Source organism: Protopterus annectens, chromosome 5.part0 (genome assembly GCF_019279795.1).
Source record: "Protopterus annectens isolate FY-2018-M chromosome 5.part0, PAN1.0, whole genome shotgun sequence".
Lineage (NCBI taxonomy): Eukaryota > Metazoa > Chordata > Ceratodontiformes > Protopteridae > Protopterus > Protopterus annectens.
Window position 1 is genome coordinate 1,353,518,421 of NC_056735.1, and position 22,386 is coordinate 1,353,540,806.

The 22,386-nt window shown below is 40.9% G+C and overlaps 1 protein-coding gene across 1 annotated transcript in view; it reads left to right on the top strand.

Moving 5' to 3' along the window:
* ANKRD42 (ankyrin repeat domain 42) overlaps positions 1-22,386 on the top strand; it is a 1,245,350-nt gene that overhangs the window by 42,039 nt on the left and 1,180,925 nt on the right. The gene's annotated exons all lie outside the window — the stretch shown is intronic.

Sequence of the window (22,386 nt, forward strand, 5' to 3'; positions counted from 1 at the left end):
TCACTTCAGTCCTCAATAGTTAGCCAGTAATTTGCAAGAAAAACAAATTTAGGAGAAATGGAACAAAAATATGAGGCAAAAATCTGGACATTCTGTGAAAATCTGGACAGCTGAGAGGTATGATTTAGGGATAGATTTTAAATATTGCTCTTTTTAACTACGAATGTTGCTGGAATAACAGGATTTGTGCTAGAATGTACTTTCTCAAGAACATAATGACTTCAGTCCTCTGTGATTTGCCAAAAAAACACAAATTTTATGAGAAACAGACCAAAACTATGAGGCTAAATCTGGACAGATGAAAGGTATGTTAAACACACATACAGTGTACACACACACACACACACACATACACCTGCTCTCTCACACACATAACTAACACACACACACACACACACACACTTTATTTGTCATTCACACAGAACAGCTAGTTCAAATTACATACATACATGTACACATACATACATTTTCTCACTCATCCAGAAACAAACAGAACCTCTACAATAAATCCTATAATTGTACACACACACACACACACACACACATACATAGACACACACACACCTGCTCTCTCACACACATAACTAACACACACACACACACACACACACACACACACACACACACACAATTTATTTGTCATTCACACAGAACAGCTAGTTCAAATTACATACATACATGTACACATACATACATTTTCTCACTCATCCAGAAACAAACAGAACCTCTACAATAAATCCTATAATTGTACACACACACACATACATAGACACACACACACACACACACACACACACACACACACACACACACACACACACACACACACTTTCTCACTCATACAGAAACGAACAGAACTTGTAGAATAAATAACATAAGTGTACACGCGTATGCACACACACACACACACACACACACACACACACACAAACACACACACACACCATTCATTTTACATACTTACCTTCTGTCTCAATGAACCGACTATTTTAAATTGCGCGCATGAGTGAAAATATGCTTACATTCGTGTTAGTGTGCATATGACGCACACATGACCCTCCTTAAAGGAGAAGACACTACTTTAGCTTTTTCTCCTAGATCCTAGTGCCTGCCTTATACTACCCCCTCCAAGCAAACACTGTACTGAAATGTGTACAGTGAGTATGCCTCCCGACGTCCCTGCCCAGACGATTTCTTTCTTTGGTCCACAAAGAATTCATCACACTGAAAGTTCGTTCACATGAAGAATTCAACACAGGATACAACTTTACTCACCACACTTTCTATGTGTCAATTTTTTGAAAAAAATCCTTCCATTGATCGACCACTTGTTCATTTTTTTCCACCAGCTCTGTTTGAACATCACGCAGAATACAGTAGTCGTCATAGTACTTGTTTTTGTCGATGTCAATGTGCATCTTGTCTGCCAGTTCCTGGAATAAGCTCCACATCACTGGTTCTTTCGAGGTTAAAGCTCTCATTGCTTGAAATTCTGAATCCTGGTAATTATACCACTTGTCTAGGTAGTTTAAACACTTGTAGAATTGATCAGCATCAGCTTTGAAGTGCCTTTTCTTATCCTGTGGAATTCTTTTAAGCATGTCTGCAGCAGCCTTTCCATAAATTTGTCTTGCTTGCGATCTGAATTTTCTGTCTTACTCCAACCATAATATCATGCAGTACAAAACTAGTAGTTTGATCTGACTCTAACATTAGCGCACTACTTTGAAAGATCTGCATAACATTCTGTAAGAAACAGCAGTATAGTCTAGGTATGGACTTGCTTTCTTCATCTCTAAAGGCATCCAAAATTACTTTGTGGTATTCTTCTTCTCCCCGTGAAACAATGTAAGACTGCAAAGCAGGCCATACTAGAAGTATTCTTTCAAGTGATGGAAGTAATGATAACCATCTCGTTGGTACATGACGAAGAATGTCTTGATACTCAAGTTCGACAAACTTGAAAAATGACTGGAGTTGTGCAGTTCATTTGGCATATCCGGAAAATTCAGCATAAACTTTGAGAATGAGAATTTCAATGCCCATTGGCAAAGTTTTGCATGCCTGTTAACACAATTATGCAGAATATGGCACTTGCAATTCGCTGAAATGAGTTCAGAATTTCTTTTTTTCAGTTTTTCATACACAGAAATCTTGCCAAAATTCACTGCAGCATTATACCCAGAAAACGTAGAAACTTGGCTTATGTCCAATCCTTTTTTTCTATCACTTCCAACTAATCTACCCATTATCGCCTCACTGCTTTCATCTGAATCTTCATAAAAGTCCAGCAAACCATGTTTTATTCCTTCTTGTTTTGAAAAATACTGCACTTAACTGGAAAAGGTTTAACACTTCCTTTGTTTGAAGAGTCACTTGCTATAGAAAAGTACTTTGATTCTTGTAAGTCAGAGATCAACTGTTCTTGTGAAGCTGGAGCTAGAACATTTTCAGTTATATTAGTTGCTTTCATTCTGCCACAAGCAATCTTTTTCGCAATAGTAACTTTTGGGAAAATAGTTCCCATTATCTTGTTACCGCAATTTTGACTTGCATAGCTGTGACGATGCTTAACACTGTAGTAAGTTAGAGTTACTTAAGCAGCTGTTGTAGGATCGTCCCCTTTGGTATTTGCTTTTCTGAAAAAGCTCATCATTACTGTATTTTGCTTAATCTGCTTCACATTTTTATTATGTTTCTCTGATATTGCATGCATTACTACTGATCTGTGTCCCTCGTACTTTAATGTAAGAGAGAGAGAGATTGGGAAAGTAAGTGTGATGTGTGAATGAATGCGTAAGTCAAGTGGCGTACCTCACAACCTCTTAGAGCAAGAAATCTAGACAAAGAATAAAAGTGAGACAAAAACCCAAAAATAGGCACAAGTTTTAAATATTGTTCTTACAAACTTAAAATGTTGATAGAATAACAGGTTTTGGTTCTTCAATAGTTCTCCAACCAAGACTGAACTTGACAGTCATGAGGAGAAGGTAAATATTTGCACCACACCACACTCATCACATAGTCTCACTAAATCTACACCACCAAAATCCACACATAGTAACACAAAAACATTTGCAGAGGCTCTCAATAATAATCTGTCTAAGCAACAGAGACCTCCAAAGCAGAAACGCAAGCAACCTCCATCCCCCAACACAACCCAAATGACACATAGCCCACAGACTCAGTGTGCCATTCAACCACAGCCAGTAAGGCAAAACAACGTACCCAACACACTAGTTATAGGTGACTCTATAGTCAGGCACACTGATGTCCCACTCACCAGGCTAAACAAGGAGAAGGTTACTGTCAGCTGCCTGTCAGGTGCCAGGATCCGCCACATAACCCACGCACTCAGATCACTCCACAACAAGTACAAATATGATTCTGTCATTGTCCATGTTGGTGTGAATGACCTGAGATGTACCTCTCTGGACTACATGAAAAGAGGCATGGAAGAGCTTTCTGATATTGTAGCCCAGGCAGGTATGACCCTAGCCCTGAGTAGCATTCTGCCATCGCCCCGAATTACCGCAGTACAAGGACAGAATGATTGACTTCAACAATTGGCTAAGCTTCTGGTGTCATTCTAAGGGGATCCAGTATCTGTCTGCTTGGGATGACATGGCCGACAGACCATGATGCTTTGCCAAAGATGGCCTGCACTTGTCGCTCCTGGGATTCTGGATACTGGCTAAGGCTCTTGCTAACCCTATAGTGCCTTTTTTAGGCAAGGTTCAAATAACAAATTCACCACTGTAACAGGAACAGGCAAGCAAAAACTGAGGGTAATGCTACTCAGTGCTAGAAGTCTAAATCTCAAAATGCACTCACTTGAGGCACGCCTTAAAATGGAGAACATTGATATCTGTGCAGTGACTGAGACCTGGTTCAAGACTCCAGAAAGCACCCCTGCACTACCAGGCTATAACTCATACCACACTTTTCGGCCATGTAACCTGGACCAAAACACCAAAGGCGGAGGTGTGTCCATATTCATTAAGGATATCCACACCTCCAGGCTAGTTGCTCAGCATAATGCATCCAAGGTTATCCAAGTGCAACTAACTCTGGGCAAAACTACAATCCAAATTGTAGCTTGCTACAGATCCTCCACCATGCCCTAGGATTCCCACTCCTCCTTTCTTGATGTACTGGAAAATATTAGGGTTCAATCAAACACCCTAATAATGGGCAACTTCAACTACCCCACCATTAACTGGGAAAACTATTTGTGTACCAAATCTTTAGCTCAATGCTTTCTGGAATTCATAAACTCCAATGCCCTGGATCAACTTATCCACACCCCCACCAGGGGCAACAATATCCTAGACCTAGTCATTACCAACATGAGTGACTGGTGTTCCACACCTGAAGTCAACTCCTTGTTGGTCCGATCCGACCATAAGCTAATCACCCTTGATATCCACATCCTGCCCCCACCCCCTATTAAGGAAACCACGATAAAAAATTTCTCCAAAGCCAACTTCATGCTTCTTAAGACAGAAGTGGTGAACTTCAAATAACCCACGCAGATGGACTATACAGTTACAACTGCTAAATCCTACACAAATACACTCTAGAAGCACTTACACGAGTGCATGGATCATGCTATCCCAAACAGAACCAAGACGCTATCCTCCAAAAAAAGGAAGCCAATCTGGTGGTCCTCTGCCATAAACAAACTGTACAACAGAAGGAAGAAACTTTTGCAAAAGAGAGTAAAATCCCAGGAGTGGAGGAGCTCCCTGGTCAGCTTCAGAAGCTGAGATCCCTTATAAGATCCTCCAAAGCTAGCTACAAAAACAAAATCGCCACTAATTCTAAGGACAACCACAAAGCATTCTATAGCTATGTCAAGAATCTTGATGGCAACACCCAGATCTGCTCTGAGTTGCAGCACAAAGGCACAAAAATTACAGAACCAACTGATATTGCCAACATTCTGGCAGATAGGTTCAGTGCTAACTTTACCCCCTTCACCCCCTAAAGGGCTCATATCTATACAGGAAGAATACAGAGTCCCTGTAATCACAACTACGCAGGTAAAAGATGCACTCTCTAAAGCCAAAAACACAGGACCGGACAACATCCCAGGCAGCATTTTACATGAACTTCAGAACGAACAGGCTCCCCACTTAAACACCATGTTCAATAATAGCCTTGCATCAGGATTTGTGCCCACTGAATGGCGCACAGCAACAGTTATCCCACTCCACAAAGGGGGGGCCACCACTGATCCCTGGAACTATCGACCTATTAGCCTGATGAGCCTGGTCTGCAAGGCCATGGAACGTATTATCATGGAACTCATAAACAAAGACATTGGTAACCTCCAAACTCTGGATCCCATCCAGTTCAGGTTTGTGAAAGGCAGGTCATGCCTCCTGAACCTGATCGACTTCTCTGAGGCAGTCACCAAAGCTGTAGATGAGGGTAAAGTGGTTCACACAGCCTATCTTGACCTCGCCAAGGCTTTCGACACCATCCCCCATTCTGGAATTATAGCTAAACTCACTAAACTAGGTATAAATCCTTATGTCACAAGATGGGTTGCCAACTGGCTCACTGACAGAACCCACACTGTAAAAGTTGCAGACTCCAAATCTGACCCCAATGCAGTGACAAGTGGAGTACCACAGGGTTCCATCCTGAGACCTCTCCTGTTTGGTATCTACTTCTGTGAAGTACAGAGTAACATAGAAGGCCTCTGGCTAACGAAGTTTGCAGATGACAACAAACTAGGAGCCATAGTCAAGTCCCCAAATGATGTGGACATCCTACAGAAGGGCCTCGCTGAGACAGATGCCTGGTGTCAGAGCCATGGCCTCAAGCTCAATGCCAAAAAGTACAGTGTCATCCCCTTTGGTAAAAACTGTGTACCCATGAACTACCACATAGGCAACAATCTACTTAACACCGAATGTGTGATGAGACCTTGGGACCCCGGTAGACAGTAGTCTCTCCTTTGATAGTCACATCGCCACAGTAGTCAGGAAGTCCTTCTACGTGGCACACCTCATCATAAAAGAGTTCTCATCCAGGAAAAAAGAGGTCATTGTTCCCCTCTACTGGACACTCATTAGACCTATTATAGAGTACAACGCCCCTTTTGGAATGTGTCTCACAAGACATATGCAGCAGCTGGAAGGGGCACAGAAGCACCTCACAAATAGGATTACTGGACTCAAACAAAAGCCCTACACTGACCACCTCAAAAAACTCCAGCTTTACTCCGTAGCATATCGCCTACTCTGAGGTGATCTCTGCCTAACCTATAAAGCTATGTCAAACCCAGAGCTGTTGGACATGCTACACCTAAAGAAATCCCAATCCCTCCAAGCTACATGCTCTAGGGACCTAAACCTTGTTACCACAATAAACAGGACATGCTGGAGGGATAGATTCCTGTCCCAGAGACTTCCCATACTGTGGAACAGGCTACTCATCTATGTCAAGCAAAGTTCTTCATTAGCACTCTTCAAGAAAAATCTTGATGAGTGGATGGGAAATAGGAAATACACTTTGGGGATCACGTCTGTGTGTCTGCTCGACAGTGGCACAAGAAAATAACTTTCTTGGGTGGCGTAAGCCAGGGAACCTTGTTAATTAGGCGTATGTAGGCCCTTGGGCCGATAGTCTAGTACCTGCCTATGAACCTATAAACATGAAACTGTCTCAAAATGTTCCAAAACACTGAAATGTCCTTTTCTAGTTTTATCAGGTATAGAATAATATCATCTGCAAATAAAGCCAGCCTTTCTTGACTACCATACCAATTATATTCTTGAATTTCCAAGTCCCTTATTTTCTTTTTCAGTGGTTTTAAATATAAGGCAAATAACAAGGGTTCCTCTGCTCAAACATAACTTATCAGAGAGGAACATACCGACTTCAGATCCTTCATATATCCTCCTAATTAACCTTATATTTTTATCAGGAAATGCAAATACTTCCATTGCCATATTCATAAAATCCCAGCTTATTCTGTTGAATGCTTTCTCTGCAACAAGGCCCACCAACAACAGTGGTATTTTCTTTCATTCTGCTTCACCATTATTCTGTTAATGCTGTTAAACTGTTGCCTTCCCTCCACAAAACAGCACTGATCCATATCTATAAATTTTGGCTTCATCTTTGCCATTCTTTTAGCCATTATAGACAGAAACACTTTACAATCATGGTTTAGAATTGAAATGGGCCTATACGAAGCGAGATCTGATGTATCTTTACCATCTTTAGGTATTACAGCCACCACCACTTTCTTACAAGATATTGTTGCTTCTTCTGCTTTTAACATACTGTTAAAACATTCCAGATTATCAGTTCCCTCCTACCTTCCAAACTTCCACAGAAATACCAATTATTCCTGAGGATTTTTCTGTAGATTGGTTATACATCATCATTTTTATCTCATCACCTTCTGTCCTAATTGTTAATAATTGAACCTTATCTACCTCTAACCTTGGCTTATTTAATTCTTCCATAAATATTTCCATTTGTACCCTTTCCTGATTTCCATTTGTACCCTTTCTTGATTTCCATATTTATCTGCTTTATACAGATTTTCTCCTACTAATTAACCTCATTATTGTATAAGTGTATGTAGATGATTCCATTTCCCTATTCATGAAATCTCAGTTTACCATATTGAATGCCTTCTCTGCATCAAGACCCACCAACATAAGGCAAACATTAGGAATGACATTGTGTGACACACAGATGCCCCACTCAACCAGGTTAGACAAGAGAAGATAATGATTAGTTGCCTATCTGGAGCCAGGATCCGCAATATCACTCACACACTCAAGTCACTGCACCCCAGGTACTAATACAATTATAAAATGAACCACCGCTGCTCCCAAAATCAGAGCAACAACAAAGTCCAATCCAGCAAGCTCAAATAGTAAAAGTGGAAAGTTTTTATTATTAAATTAAGCTACAATCCGAAGCTTTTCATTAGCACAATGAACTAACTTCTTCAGATAAATAAAATGAAAATGAAAAACATTTGCGCCATTAAAACTAAGCAATAAATACCTACACCATTTAACCACGCCCCTAAATTCTTGTTTGAAAAGTTAGATACCATTCATTTAAAAAAAATAATTTTATCTGAAATACAAATGCAAATCATCAACCAAAATATAAAATGTAAAATGTATAATATATAATAAATAAATAATGTAATATAATATATAATATATAATATATAAATGTGATTTGGCACTCTGAGCAACCACGCTCCTCACCAGAGAGTACCCCAATTGCCACCATCCTGGCTGATCATATAGACACTGAAGGCTAGAACATGTACCATAAAATAAATTACATTACTCACTGATAATAGATAAAATATATATATAAATAAATATATATGTATAAAATGCAAAGGATGTGAGTAATAAATCTATTATTGTAACAAGATCCTACCCACCACGAGTACATGTAAGGTTTTGGCTACAATAATGAAGATAGCACCGACCAACAAGGAGCATGGCAGCCCTGAGCACCACCTCCGAACATCAAAGGCTCACATCGAGCATACTTGCAATAAGAAAATAAAATACAATATGACAAATATTTCAACTGTCTATAGAAAATCAACATATTATTGCCAATACACATGACTAAGATGTTATATCTAACTGTATCACATGTATATAAATATATTAAGCATATTAAACAATATATTAATATGTTAATATGGAAATAATTGATTAAATCATAAACTGATTATTAAATACACTTAAAATATGCTTAAACCCAGACAACCTATGAATAAAACATTCAATACAAAAAAAAAACAATAATCTATGTTGTGAGAGTACTAAACATAAAGTATAATGAAATTAAAATTAAAAACAAATTACATTGAATGACATACTAAAGAAAAATAATAATAATGATAATAAATAATAAATATCACTAGACGAAGACACAAGTACCTCACCAATGATAAACTCCAGGGAGACACCAACTATCAATAAAACTCGTCACCTTACTAAACTTTTTCATTTGAGAAAACAGCTAATGGATAATGAGCTGTTGAGGCCAGGGTGATGATAAGCGTCCAATCTCAACTGCCACATGAGTTCTCTACACTCCAATCTGAGTGTCTCTGGTCCCCCTACACTTGCAGCAAGCAGTTGGTCTATAACTGTGAATGTAAACTCATGGCCTGGATTATCTTGAATGTGTGTGGCCAAGGCATTATCCATTTTCTTTCTCTTGATAGCATACAAATGCTCGTACATTCTGTCCTGTAGTCTCCTGTCACTCTTGCCAATGTAGAAACCAGAACATGATGAACATTGTGCAAGATAAACGACTTTGGTATTAGAACAGGTAAACCTTCCCCTAATGAGGAACTTCCTGTTTCTGACCAAAAAAGTTGTACCCGCCTTAACAAATCTGCAATACCCGCACATGTTACATTTGTATATCCCAGATCGGGATGTGGCAGAAGGATGCCTAGATTCCAGGATGTCTTTAATGTCGGGGCCTCTCCTGAATGTTACCAATGGGAATTGGTTGAACCCTGGCCCTCCAAGCAGGTCAGAGGATAACAAATGCCAATTCCTCTTGATTATAGCTATTATATCATTGGCATCTGAATTAGAAGACAAAATGAAATTAGGCCTAAGTTTATTCTCCCCAATATCGGGGCGAGAGCGAGGTGATTGAGGGTTAGCTTCAAAAACACGACTTCCTAGGATAGGTAAAAAATAGCCATTAGACCTCTTGACCCTGACTTCGGAACACAACTCATCGATCAAGGTTTCCTGATATCCTCGACACAGAAATAGGTTAGCAATAAATCCACACTCATCCAAGAAGTTGTTATCATCTGAGACCATCCTGGCAGCCCTCACGAGTTGACCCTTGACTATAGCTCTCTTCTGGTGTGGCAGGTGGTCACTATCAAAGTGTAGGTATGAGTTGGAGAAGGTTGATTTACGGAGAATTTCAGCTGTAAACCGACCATGACCCATATCCTTGGACAAGTCCACATCTAAATAAGATATTCTTTCCAAATCTATTGTAGATGTAAATTTCAGGAAAGAAGTTAAATTATTAAAACTAGCCACTAACTCCTGGGCCTCATCAAGTGCACCATTAAACAAAATGAAGATGTTGTCCAAGAATCTGGTGTACAGAGAGACTTTCTCCTGTACAACAACGCTGGGGAAGACAAAAACCCTTTCCCAATGGGCCATTACCAAGTTAGCTGTGCTGGTTCCACAGGGGGACCCCATCGGAACACCAATCAACTGATGGAACCATCGGTTATTAAATGAAAAGAAGTTGCAAGTCAAAATGATATCCAATAATTCACCGACCATAGAAATCTCTTTGGTAGGTGCTTGATGGAAAGACATTTCTAGTTGGATCCATTCAAGTGCAACTTCATGAGGAATTGAAGAATATAGATCAATTACTTCGATAGTCAAAAAATAGGAACTTCCGTTAAATGTAGTTGATCGGACCTTCTCCAAAAAGGACCAAGAATCCTTAGTAATATGTGGTAAACAGACTACATACCGTTTGGGGATAGTGCCCACTACTTTGGCTGCCGCATAGCTGATGCTACCCCTAGCACTCACCAATTGGCACATAGGGGGGTCACCAATGCTCTTGTGAATCTTAGGGTTTCCAAATAAAACAGGAATATGTGGAGAGGACACTGAGATGTAATTGTATATGTCCATATCCAACGACCCGTTGATGAACATGTCTTCGAAATATGACCGCACTCGGTTCATACTTCCATTCAATTCGCTCTTGGATACTTCCCTATAGGTCTCAGTGGAGAGTATAGCCAACAACCTGTCTGCATATTCTTCCTGGTCCATGGCCACCAGTCCACCCCCCTTGTCTGGTTGCATTATTCTTATTGATGAGGAACTTAATGTATCCAGTAAGTCCTTCTCAATCTTAGATATGTTGAATTGGCCCGGACATTTGGAATTAAGTACGTTCTGGATATCCATGTCACACAACTGTTCGAACACCCCCAAGCAGGGAGCCAAAGGTGGATTATACGTGCTTGGGATGTGGTATGGATTGCTCGGTTGAATAGATCCTCCCAGGAGGAGAGACAAGTTAAATTTTCTCACAAAAAGTTTGAGGTCTAAAATAGATCTATCCATACTAGCTTGCCTGTAAGGTACAAAAGATAATCCCTTAGCTAAGACGTCAACTAAGGGTTGAGAAAATACAAAATGTGAATAATTGAAGATTTTGAAGTCCCTTCTGGTATTGAAAATGACCTCAAAGGGCTTGTCTAACTGAAGGTAAGAAACATTGTCTTCTTTTATCAATTCTTCCTTGTTTTGTATTTGTTCCTCGTCTTCCTGTCCGATGTCTGTTGGGGGGACAAGGCTTGTGTCTGAAAATTTACCCCAATCAAGTCGGAGTCCACCTGGCCTGGGTTGGCACTCACGTCACCCTGTTCTCCTGCCCCGTTCGTCGTTTCCTGGCTAAATCTCCCATTAATTGCCCCTATGAAGGGCTCAATAGCAGTGGGTGCATCGCCCTCTCTACTTGCTGCCTCTGGTCACCTCTGGGGTCTGAAATTAACCCCCAAGTAGTTCCCTTGAGACCTGGGGGGTTTTGGGTATGCAACCCCATCCTTGTAGGCTTTGATATCTCTCTGGAGCTTTTTCACTTTAGTTGAAGTAATTTTGGACAAGTACTGGTCAATGCTAGTATATGATCTTTCATATTCGAATCTATACCTAGGAAAGGAAACGTCAGCTTTTATTTCCTCGTCTAATTTAGATAGGTCCTTGGTTAATGAGTTGATAGCTTCCTGGTAGTGTGAACTGATTAAGTTCAGCAATTCATTCCCATGTCTATCAAACAGGGAAATCAAATCATAGTGGAACTGAGAACCCTCCTCCAACCCATTTGGGTATTGCCAGGAGCGAAGACCCTTAGGGACAATATGTACTCGCCGGCATTCATTAAAGTATGACACCTCTAATTGTAGTTTTCTGAGTTTAAGTAACTTTTGATCAAAAACATGGAGTTTGGTTGGCAAACTAGAGGTCTCATACTCAAGAGGGTCTTTTCTACCTCGGTCATTCTCGTTACCAAAGTAAAATGGCCTATTGAGCCAATCATTTAAATTAACATACCCTCTCTTCATACCATCCGGGCCATCTGAGTGTTGTTGTGAGGGACATAATTCACCAAAAGAGTTAATGTTACCATTAGAGGCATTCCTTATATCTCCCTCTTGCTCTTGTCTCAACTGGCCGGCCCATTGATTAAATTCCGCCTCCGGTTCATCTCTAGTTCCACTAGTTAGTGCTGATGCTGGAAACCCAATCACACGCACTACCGAGGGCCGTATTTCCGCTGTTGTAGGTACATTTCCGGACGGTGGAATCTGAGAAAGATCTTCCACCCGTTACGACAGTTTGTCCACTTTGTCAGTTAGTAAGTTGATAAGGAGCGTTAAGTCTCCTGACTCCGACAAGTTCCCTGTGGTGTAGCGGTGGAATGAAAACACCAGAAACCTTCGAACAACAAAAAACAAACTAAAATGAACCACCGCTGACTCCCAAAATCAGGGCAACAACAAAGTCCAATCCAGCAAGCTCAAATAGTAAAAGTGGAAAGTTTTTATTATTAAATTAAGCTACAATCCGAAGCTTTTCATTAGCGCAATGAACTAACTTCCTCAGATAAATAAAATGAAAATGAAAAACATTTGCACCATTAAAACTAAGCAATAAATACCTACAACAGTTAACCATGCCCTTAAATTCTTGTTTGAAAAGTTAAAGATACCATTCATTTAAAAAAAATTATTTTATCTGAAATACAAATGCAAATCGTCAACTGTCAAATGAAATATAAAATGTAAAATGTATAATATATAATAAATAAATAATGTAATATAATATATAAATGTGATTTGGCACTCGGAGCAACCACACTCCTCACCAGAGAGTACCGCTCCCACCACTACCCCAACTGCCACCATCCTGGCTGATCATATAGACACTGAAAACTAGAACATGTACCATAAAATAAATTACATTACTCACTGATAATAGATAAAATATATATATAAATATATATGTATAAGATGCAAAGGATGTGAGTAATAAATCTATTATTGTAACAAGATCCTACCCACCACGAGTACATGTAAGGTTGTGGCTACAATAACGAAGATAGCACCGACCAACAAGGAGCACGGCAGCCCCGAGCACCACCTCCGAACATCAAAGGCTCACATCGAGCATACTTGCAATAAGAAAATAAAATACAATATGACAAATATTTCAACTGTCTATAGAAAATCAACATATTATTGCCAATACACATGACTAAGAGGTTATATCTAACTATATCACATGTATATAAATATATTAAGCATATTAAACAATATATTAATACGTTAATATGTAAATAATTGATTAAATTATAAATTGATTATTAAATACACTTAAAATATGCTTAAACCCAGACAACCTATGAATAAAACATTCAATACAAAAAAAAAAAAAAAAAACAATAATCTACGTTGTGAGAGTACTAAACATAAAGTAAAATGGTAAAAAAAAGTAAAAAGGAGAACAGGGTGACGTGAGTACCAACCCAGGCCAGGTGGACTCTGACTTGATTGGGGTAAATGTTCAGACACAAGCCTTGTCCCCCCAACAGACATCGGACAGGAAGACGATGAACAAATACAAAACAAGGAAGAATTGATAAAAGAAGACAATGTTTCTTACCTTCGGTTCGACAAGCCCTTTGAGGTAATTTTTAATACTGGAAGGGACTTCAAAATCTTCAATTATTCACATTTTGTATTTTCTCAACCCTTAGTGGACGTCTTAGCTAAGGGATTATCTTTTGTACCTTCCAGGCGAGCTAGTATGGATAGATCTATTTTAGACCTCAAACTTTTTGTGAGAAAATTTAACTTGTCTCTCCTCCTGGGAGGATCTATTTAACTGAGCAATCCGTACCACATCCCAAGCACATATAATACACCTTTGGCTCCCTGCTTGGGGTGTTCAAACAGTTGTGTGACATGGATATCCGGAACGTACGTAATTCCAAACTTCCAGGCCAATTCAACATATCTAAGATTGAGAACGACTTATTGGATACTTTAAGTTCCTCATCAGTCAGAATAATGCAACCGGACAAGGGGGGTGGACTGGTGGCCATGGACCAGGAAGAATATACAGACAGGTTGTTGGCTATACTCTCCACTGAGACCTATAGGGAAGTATCCAAGAGCGAATTGAATGGAAGTATAAACCGAGTCGAAAGGTCATAACATGTTCATCAACGGGTCGTTGGTTATGGACATATACAATTACATCTCAGTGTCCTCTCCACGTATTCCTGTTTTATTTGGAAACCCTAAGATTCACAAGAGCATTGGTGACCCCCCCTATGCGCCAATTGGTGAGTGCTAGGGGTAGCATCACCTATGCGGCAGCCAAAGTAGTGGACACTATCCTCAAACGGTATGTAGTCTGTTTACCACATATTACTAAGGCTTCTTGGTCCTTTTTGGAGAAGGTCGGATCAACTACATTTAACAGAAGTTCCTATTTTTTGACTATCGATGTAATTGATCTATATTCTTCAATTCCTCATGAAGTTGCACTCGAATGGATCCAACTAGAAATGTCTTTCCATCAAGCACCTACCAAAGAGATTTCTATGGTCAGTGAATTATTGGATATCATTTTGACTTGCAACTTCTTTTCATTTAATAACCGATGGTTCCATCAGTTGATTGGTGTTCCGATGGGGTCCCCCTGTGGAGCCAGCGTAGCTAACTTGGTAATGGCCCATTGGGAAAGGGTTTTTGTCTTCCCCAGCGTTGTTGTACAGGAGAAAGTCTCTCTGTACAGCAGATTCTTGGACGACATCTTCATTTTGTTTAATGGTACACTTGATGAGGCCCAGGAGTTAGTGGCCAGTTTTAATAATTTAACTTCTTTCCTGAAATTTACATCTACAATAGATTTGGAAAGAATATCTTATTTAGATGTGGACTTGTCCAAGGATATGGGTCATGGCCGGTTTAAAGCTAAAATTCACCGTAAAGCAGCCTTCTCCAGCTCGTACCTACACTTTGATAGTGACCACCCACCACACCAGAAGAGAGCTATAGTCAAGGGTCAACTCTTGAGGGCTGCCAGGATGGTTTCGGACGATAATGACTTCTTGGATGAGTGTGGATTTATTGATAACCTATTTCTGTGTCGAGGATATCCGGAAACCTTGATCGATGAGTTGTGTTCCGAAGTCAGGGTCAAGAGGTCTAATGGCTATTTTTTTACCTATCCTAGGAAGTCGTGTTTTTGAAGCTAACCCTCAATCACCTCGCTCTCACCCTGATATTGGGGAGAATAAACTTGGGCCTAATTTCATTTTGTCTTTTAATTCAGATGCCAATGATATAATAGCTATAATCAAGAGGAATTGGCATTTGTTATCCTCTGACCTGCTTGGAGGGCCAGAGTTCAACTAATTCCGATTGGTAACATTCAGGAGAGGCCCCAACATTAAAGACATCCTGGAATCTAGGCGTCCTTCTGCCACATCCCGATCTGGGATGTACAAATGTAACATGTGCAGGTATTGCAGATTTGTTAATGCGGGTACAGCTTTTTTGGTCAGAAACAGGAAGATGTTCATCGTGCATACAGCTGCAGTCATTACAGATGGGTTATCCTGCCATCAGGCGGGTCCTTGGTCGGCCGAATTCCAAAGTCTAGGTCCGGCGTCGGTTGTCGTTGCTTCTTCCCTGACGTCAGTGCGGCAGGGGTATAAAAGAGGCAGCCGACGCCATTCTCTTCAGTGTTTCTTGCCGCGCGGTGCCTGAAGCTGAAGCAGTTCGCAAGTGCCAGTCGGCCAGCTCCTGAGATTTACGAAAGTATTTCAGCCGAAGTCTTCTTTAAAGCTAAGTACCCGTTAGAAACTTTTCTTGCCTCAGACCGATGTCAGACAAAGTTAATAATTGCATTTCTTGTGGGAAGCAAATACCGCATAAGGATTTCCACTCTTTCTGTATACCTTGCTTAGGTCCAGACCATGACGTCTCGGCCTGCCGTTTTTGTGCTAGGTTCAACAAGCGCACTATTAAGCGCTGGGCGGAGTTCGCTCTTCATTATTTTGGCAAAAAATTTAATTATATCATGTCGTCGGATACACCAACACCAGTTTTAAGCAAAAGACGCAAAGATAAGGACTGACATCCGAGGCCCGCACCAAGTACTGAAACCACACTTAGGCTGACTACCAGTTCTCTGGTTCTCAGCAAGGCGCCTACGCAGCCCCTGAACACCGATGAAACTATTTTACTGGTGACTTCAGTACCCGAGGTCGCAGGCTCCTCGGTCTCCATTCCTTCTGCAGATACCGACACCACTCTTGGCGGGGAAACTCAAAATTTAGTCAGGCCTGCCATTTCTGAAGGCGTCTTCAGGCCTTCCACTTTCTCTATTAAATCCTTCACTAAATCTAAAGCAGCCATGAAAACTAAAAAAACAGGGTCCTCAGACCACCTCTCAAGGCCCCATGCCTAAAAAGCAGATGCTTAAAATGGCTGAGGATTTGATAACTCTCATCAGGGGTTCTCAACCCCCCTCTGACAAAAGGCCCAGATTGGAGGAAGACTACCCTTCCTCAGACCAGGCTTCTATTACCTCAGAAAATTCTGAGGACCAGGATTATGCCTATTCCCCTTTCGAAGACTCTGATGCTGAGGAGTCTATTCCCTCATTCTCCCCCCCTGAGGACCACTCTTTTGGGGAAACCCTGCATACATTGAGGGAACACTTTCACTGAGAAGGCCAAGATTATTCAGATTCCAAGAAAATGCTCAGGGAATTTCTACTGCTCCCCCAGCATAGGCCCCTGGCTATCCCTCCTGTTTTAGATATTTTGGATGATGTGTACGCAGAAGCCAGCCTTAATCCAGATTCTTTACCTCCAGCCCCTGTTCAACCAGACAGGTATTACCGGGTCCCTGATTCTCACCAGTTCCTCTATAAAAGCCATACTGCTGACCCAGAAACTATTTCACAGGGTCCCAAAGGAATAAAGGAATCTACTTCTAAAAATCCTTTACCTTCAGAGAGAGATTCCAGAGCATTAGAAAGGTGGGGAAAAAAGGTGTATACATCTGCCACTTTAACCATGAGGGCATTAAACTGTCAATTCCATATGTTAAAGTACCAACAGTTTTTGTTATCTCAGTTGAAAAGCAAAATGACACAAACAGAACAACCAGATTTGAAAGAGTTGCAGGATTTGTTGCCTGGTGCAGAGCAAGTGGGTAAACATACCTTGCAGTGTGGTTTTGATACTTTAGAGGCCTCATGTAGAGCTGCTGTCATGGGGTCTGTTATACGTAGACATGCTTGGCTCAAAGAGCAAACCTTACCAGATCATGTCAAAGCAAAGTTATTAGATGCACCACTTCAAAAAGATGTATTGTTTGGTGTTAAAGCTGAGGAGGTACTAAAGAAAATGGAGGAAAAAGCGAAATCTATGCAAACAGTGAAAGATTTCCTACAGGTACAACCTTCACGCTTCAGCAGAAACTGGCCTTCAAAAAATTGGTCCTTTCCAGCCACAGACAGACCTCAAAGGGGCAGATACAGACGCCCAAGGGGTAGAGGACAACCTCAAGGATCTTACAGAGCAAGACAGTAGCAAGCACCAATCCCAAGAGGTGGAGAAGTTAGATCACAGTCATTTAGAAAACAGACACAATGACTTCCCCCTATGCCTGCCAAGCAAAGCTTTAATGGCAGCACCTTTGGGCGGAAAACTGGCATTATTTTCAAAAAAACGGCATATTGTTACAAAAGACAAATGGATTCTGGACATTATAGACAGAGGCTACAGGTTCCACTTTCACACCCTTCCAAAAATGAGAGGCATGCCAAACCTGCCACAAAATCAAAGGGCAGAGGCACAAAGACAAATTTCCGCTCTCATGGATATGAAAGTGATTCAAGAGGTACCTGCAAAAGAACAAGGTCAAGGTTTTTATTCCAGACTATTCCTGGTACCAAGGAAAGACAAAGATTGGAGACCTATCTTAGATCTATCCATCCTAAACACATACCTACAGGTGCCAAAATTCAAGATGCTCACATTACAGCAGCTTCTTCCCATGCTGGGCAAGGAGTCTTGGCTGGTAACATTGGACCTCAAGGAGGCATACCTGCATGCCCCTATCAGACAAGATTGCAGAAGATACCTCAGATTTCTTGCAGGTTCAACCCATTGCCAATTCTCTGCATTGCCCTTTGGCTTATCTACTGCATTCAGAGTGTTTACGAAATGCCTGGCATCAGTAATTGCCTTCTGCAGACTACAAGGAATACAAATCTACCCATATCTGGACGACTGCCTGATCCAAGCGGACAGCAAGGACATTCTATTGCAGCATCTGGTGTTTGTAATAAAACTGTTAAACTTCCTGGGATACACAGTGAACAAAAAGAAATCAAAACTAATACCTTCTCAACAGATAATTTTCCTGGGTGACAGCTTAAATACAACCACCCAGATGGCCTACCTCACGCCAGACAAACAAGGGCAACTGTTTCAATACTTCAGCAAAATGGCAACTTTCACCAGACTAACTGCAAGGAAAGTCCTGCAGGCTCTGGGATTCATGGCATCTTGCATCCTACTAATCCCATGTGCAAAGCTGCATATGAGGAAACTACAATGGTACCTAAAAAACTTATGGTCTCAACACAACCACAGCTTGGAAACAATTATACCACTCATTCCATTTCTTCAAAAGGAATTTTTGTGGTGGGCTCAAGCATGCCAAAGAAACACAGGTCTCCCTTTCTGTGTACCTCAAGCAACTCAAATCATCACAACAGACACCTCAGACTACGCCTGGGGAGCACACATGGCAGATCAGTGCATTCAGGGAAAATGGTCCCAAAAAGAGAAGCACCTACACATCAACCAAAAGGAGATGCTAGCCATGCAAAATGCTCTTATGACCTTCAAAGACCTACCACATCCAGGCCAGCTATTGATAAGGACAGACAACACCACAGTCATGTGGTACATAAACAAACGAGGGAACTCATTCATACCCCCTGTGCAGGCAAGCCATGACCCTATGGAACACAGCACTGGAATTGCAAATTCAACTACAGGCACAATTCCTGCCAGGGAAGGAAAACACACTGGCAGACAACCTAAGCAGAAATATGACAGATCCACACGAATGGAAGTTGCATCCTCAAGTTTTCTCAAAGATAACTCAGGCATGGGGACAGCCAGATGAGATCTATTTGCTACCCACAGAAATTACCAGTTGAAAAAACTTTGTTCAAGGACCTATCATCCACAGGCCTGGAAAGTGGACGCACTCTCTTTCAATTGGACAACATTGACAGTCTATGCCTTCCCGCCTCTTCTTCTACTGACCAAAGTTCTATTAAAAGCCAGAGCAGAAAGGCCACAAATGATTCTCATTGCTCTAGACTGGCCACAACAACACTGGTATCCGCTCCTAAAGAGCCTGACACACTCCCCACCATGGATCCTACCTCTAGTCCCTCTTCTGTTGTCCCAGCACAACTACAAAACCCTTCACAGCCAGCTCAAAACCCTAAATCTAGCTGCATGGAGAATACCTTAATTTCCCAACAGACTCTCCTCTCCAAGGAGGTGCAGGATATCATCTTGGAGGCCAGAAGACCTTCTACTAGAAAAGCCTACTCCGCCAAATGGAAATGATTTTGTTCCTGGAATCAAGCAAAGGGCCAGAATCCTTTGGTAATAAATATACCTCAAATTTTACAGTACCTAGCTGAGATGTTAAACAGCGGCCTTTCCTTCTCCTCCATCAAGAACCACGCTTCAACCATTTCTGCACAATACAATACAGACCCTCCTTTATTTTCACATCCCCTATTAAGGCAGTTCCTCAGAGGGGCAAAAAAATATAAAACCCCCAAGGAAACCACCAGTTCCAGCTTGGGACCTCAACTTCGTATTGGAAAAGCTGACCCTGCCTCCATTTGAGCCGGCTTCTTCAACAGAGCTACAATACTTGTCATGGAAAACAGCCTTCCTTCTGGCTATCACCTCAGCACACAGGGTTCGGAACTGCAGGCCCTCATGGCTGTGCAACCATTCATCATTTTCCATCAGGACAGAGTTTACTTACGAACCAACTCTACCTTCATGCCAAAGGTAGTATCCAGTGTAGCCTTGAACCAGATTATCCACTTACCTACCTTTTATCCAAATCCACAGAACAAAGGGGAGAGACTACTACATTCTTTGGACATTCACAGACAACTTCGTTATTACTTGGACAGAACAAAGCCATTCAGGAAATCTGAGCAACTCTTTGTGTCCTATGCTACAGGTGCTCAAGGAAAGGCTATTTCCAAACAGACAATTTCAAAATGGATAGCCCACTGCATTCGCTTTTGTTATTCATTTCATGGAAAATCTGTGCCTGCATATATCAGATCCCACTCCACCAGGGCCACAGCTACCTCTGCAGCTTTCCTCAGGGGGGTCCCTACCAAGGACATTTTGGAAGCAGCTACTTGGAGTTCAGTGCACACTTTCTCCAAGCACTATCACCTTCCACTATACTCAAAATCTAGAGCAGGCTTTGCCACAGCAGTCCTGCAGGGCATCCTCGCTACTCCTAGTTCTACTTAGTGCCTACCACCCTTACTTAGCTTTGGGATTCTACCCATCTGTAATGACTGCAGCTGTATGCACGATGAACATAGTACAGTTTTGTACCTACCATAAATGTAGATGTTCGAGTGCTCATACAGCTGCAGTCCAGGTTACCCCCCCCCCTCCGTCCCCACTTAGGACAGGCCTTATGACAAACACCTTTATCATACAACCTATTTGGGGTATTCTTTTATGGTGTATTTGCTTGCAACTACTGTTTTTTGATTTATCTATATTGCATGTTTGCATAACATTATGTTTTGCCTTCCTTCTGGGGGCACCTGACATCTGGGGCAAGAAAAACTGAAGAAAATGGCATCGGCTGCCTCTTTTATACCCCTGCCACACTGACATCAGGGAAGAAGCGACGACAACCGACGCCAGACCTAGACTTTGGAATTCGGCCGACCGAGGACCCGCCTGACGGCAGGATAACCCATCTGTAATGACTGCAGCTATATGAGCACTCGAACATCTACATTTATGGTAGGTACAAAACTGTACTTTTCTCATTAGGGGAAGGTTTACCTGTTCTAGTACCTAAGTCGTTTATCTTGCACAATGTTCATCATGTCCTGGTTTCTACATTGGCAAGACTGACAGGAGACTACAGGACAGAATGTACGAGCATTTGTATGCTATCAAGAGAAAGAAAATGGATAATGCCTTGGCCACACACATTCAAGATAATCCAGGCCATGAGTTTACATTCACAATTATAAACCAACTGCTTGCTGCAAGTGTAGGGGGACCAGAGACACTCAGATTGGAGTGTAGAGAACTCATGTGGCAGTTGAGATTGGACGCTTATCACCACCCTGGCCTCAACAGCTCATTATCCATTAGCTGTTTTCTCAAATGTAAAAGTTTAGTAAGGTGACGAGTTTTATTGATAGTTGGTGTCTCCCTGGAGTTTATCATTGGTGAGGTACTTGTGTCTTGGTCTAGTGCTATTTATTATTTATTATTTATTATTCATTCATTATTTATTATCATTATTATTTTTCTTTAGTATGCCATTCAATGTAATTTGTTTTAATTTTAATTTTAATTTCATTATACTTTACGTTTAGTGCTCCCACAACGTAGATTATTGTTTTTTTTTTTGTATTGAATGTTTTATTCATAGGTTGTCTGGGTTTAAGCATATTTTAAGTGTATTTAATAATCAGTTTATGATTTAATCAATTATTTCCATATTACCGTATTAATATATTGTTTAATATGCTTAATATATTTATATATATGTGATATAGTTAGATATAACCTCTTAGTCATGTGTATTGGCAATAATATGTTGATTTTCTACAGAGAGTTGAAATTCATATTGTATTTTATTTTCTTATTGCAAGTATGCTCGATGTGAGCCTTTGATGTTCGGAGGTGGTACTCGGGGCCACCTTGCTCCTTGTTGGTCGGTGCTATCTTCGTTATTGTAGCCACAACCTTACATGTACTCGTTGTGGGTAGAATCTTTTTACAATAATAGATTTATTACTCACATCTTTTGCATCTTATACATATATATTTATATATATATTTTATCTATTATCAGTGAGTAATGTAATTTATTTTATGGTACATGTTCTAGCCTTCAGTGTCTATATGATCAGCCGGGATGGTGGCAGTTGGGGTAGTGGTGGGAGCGGT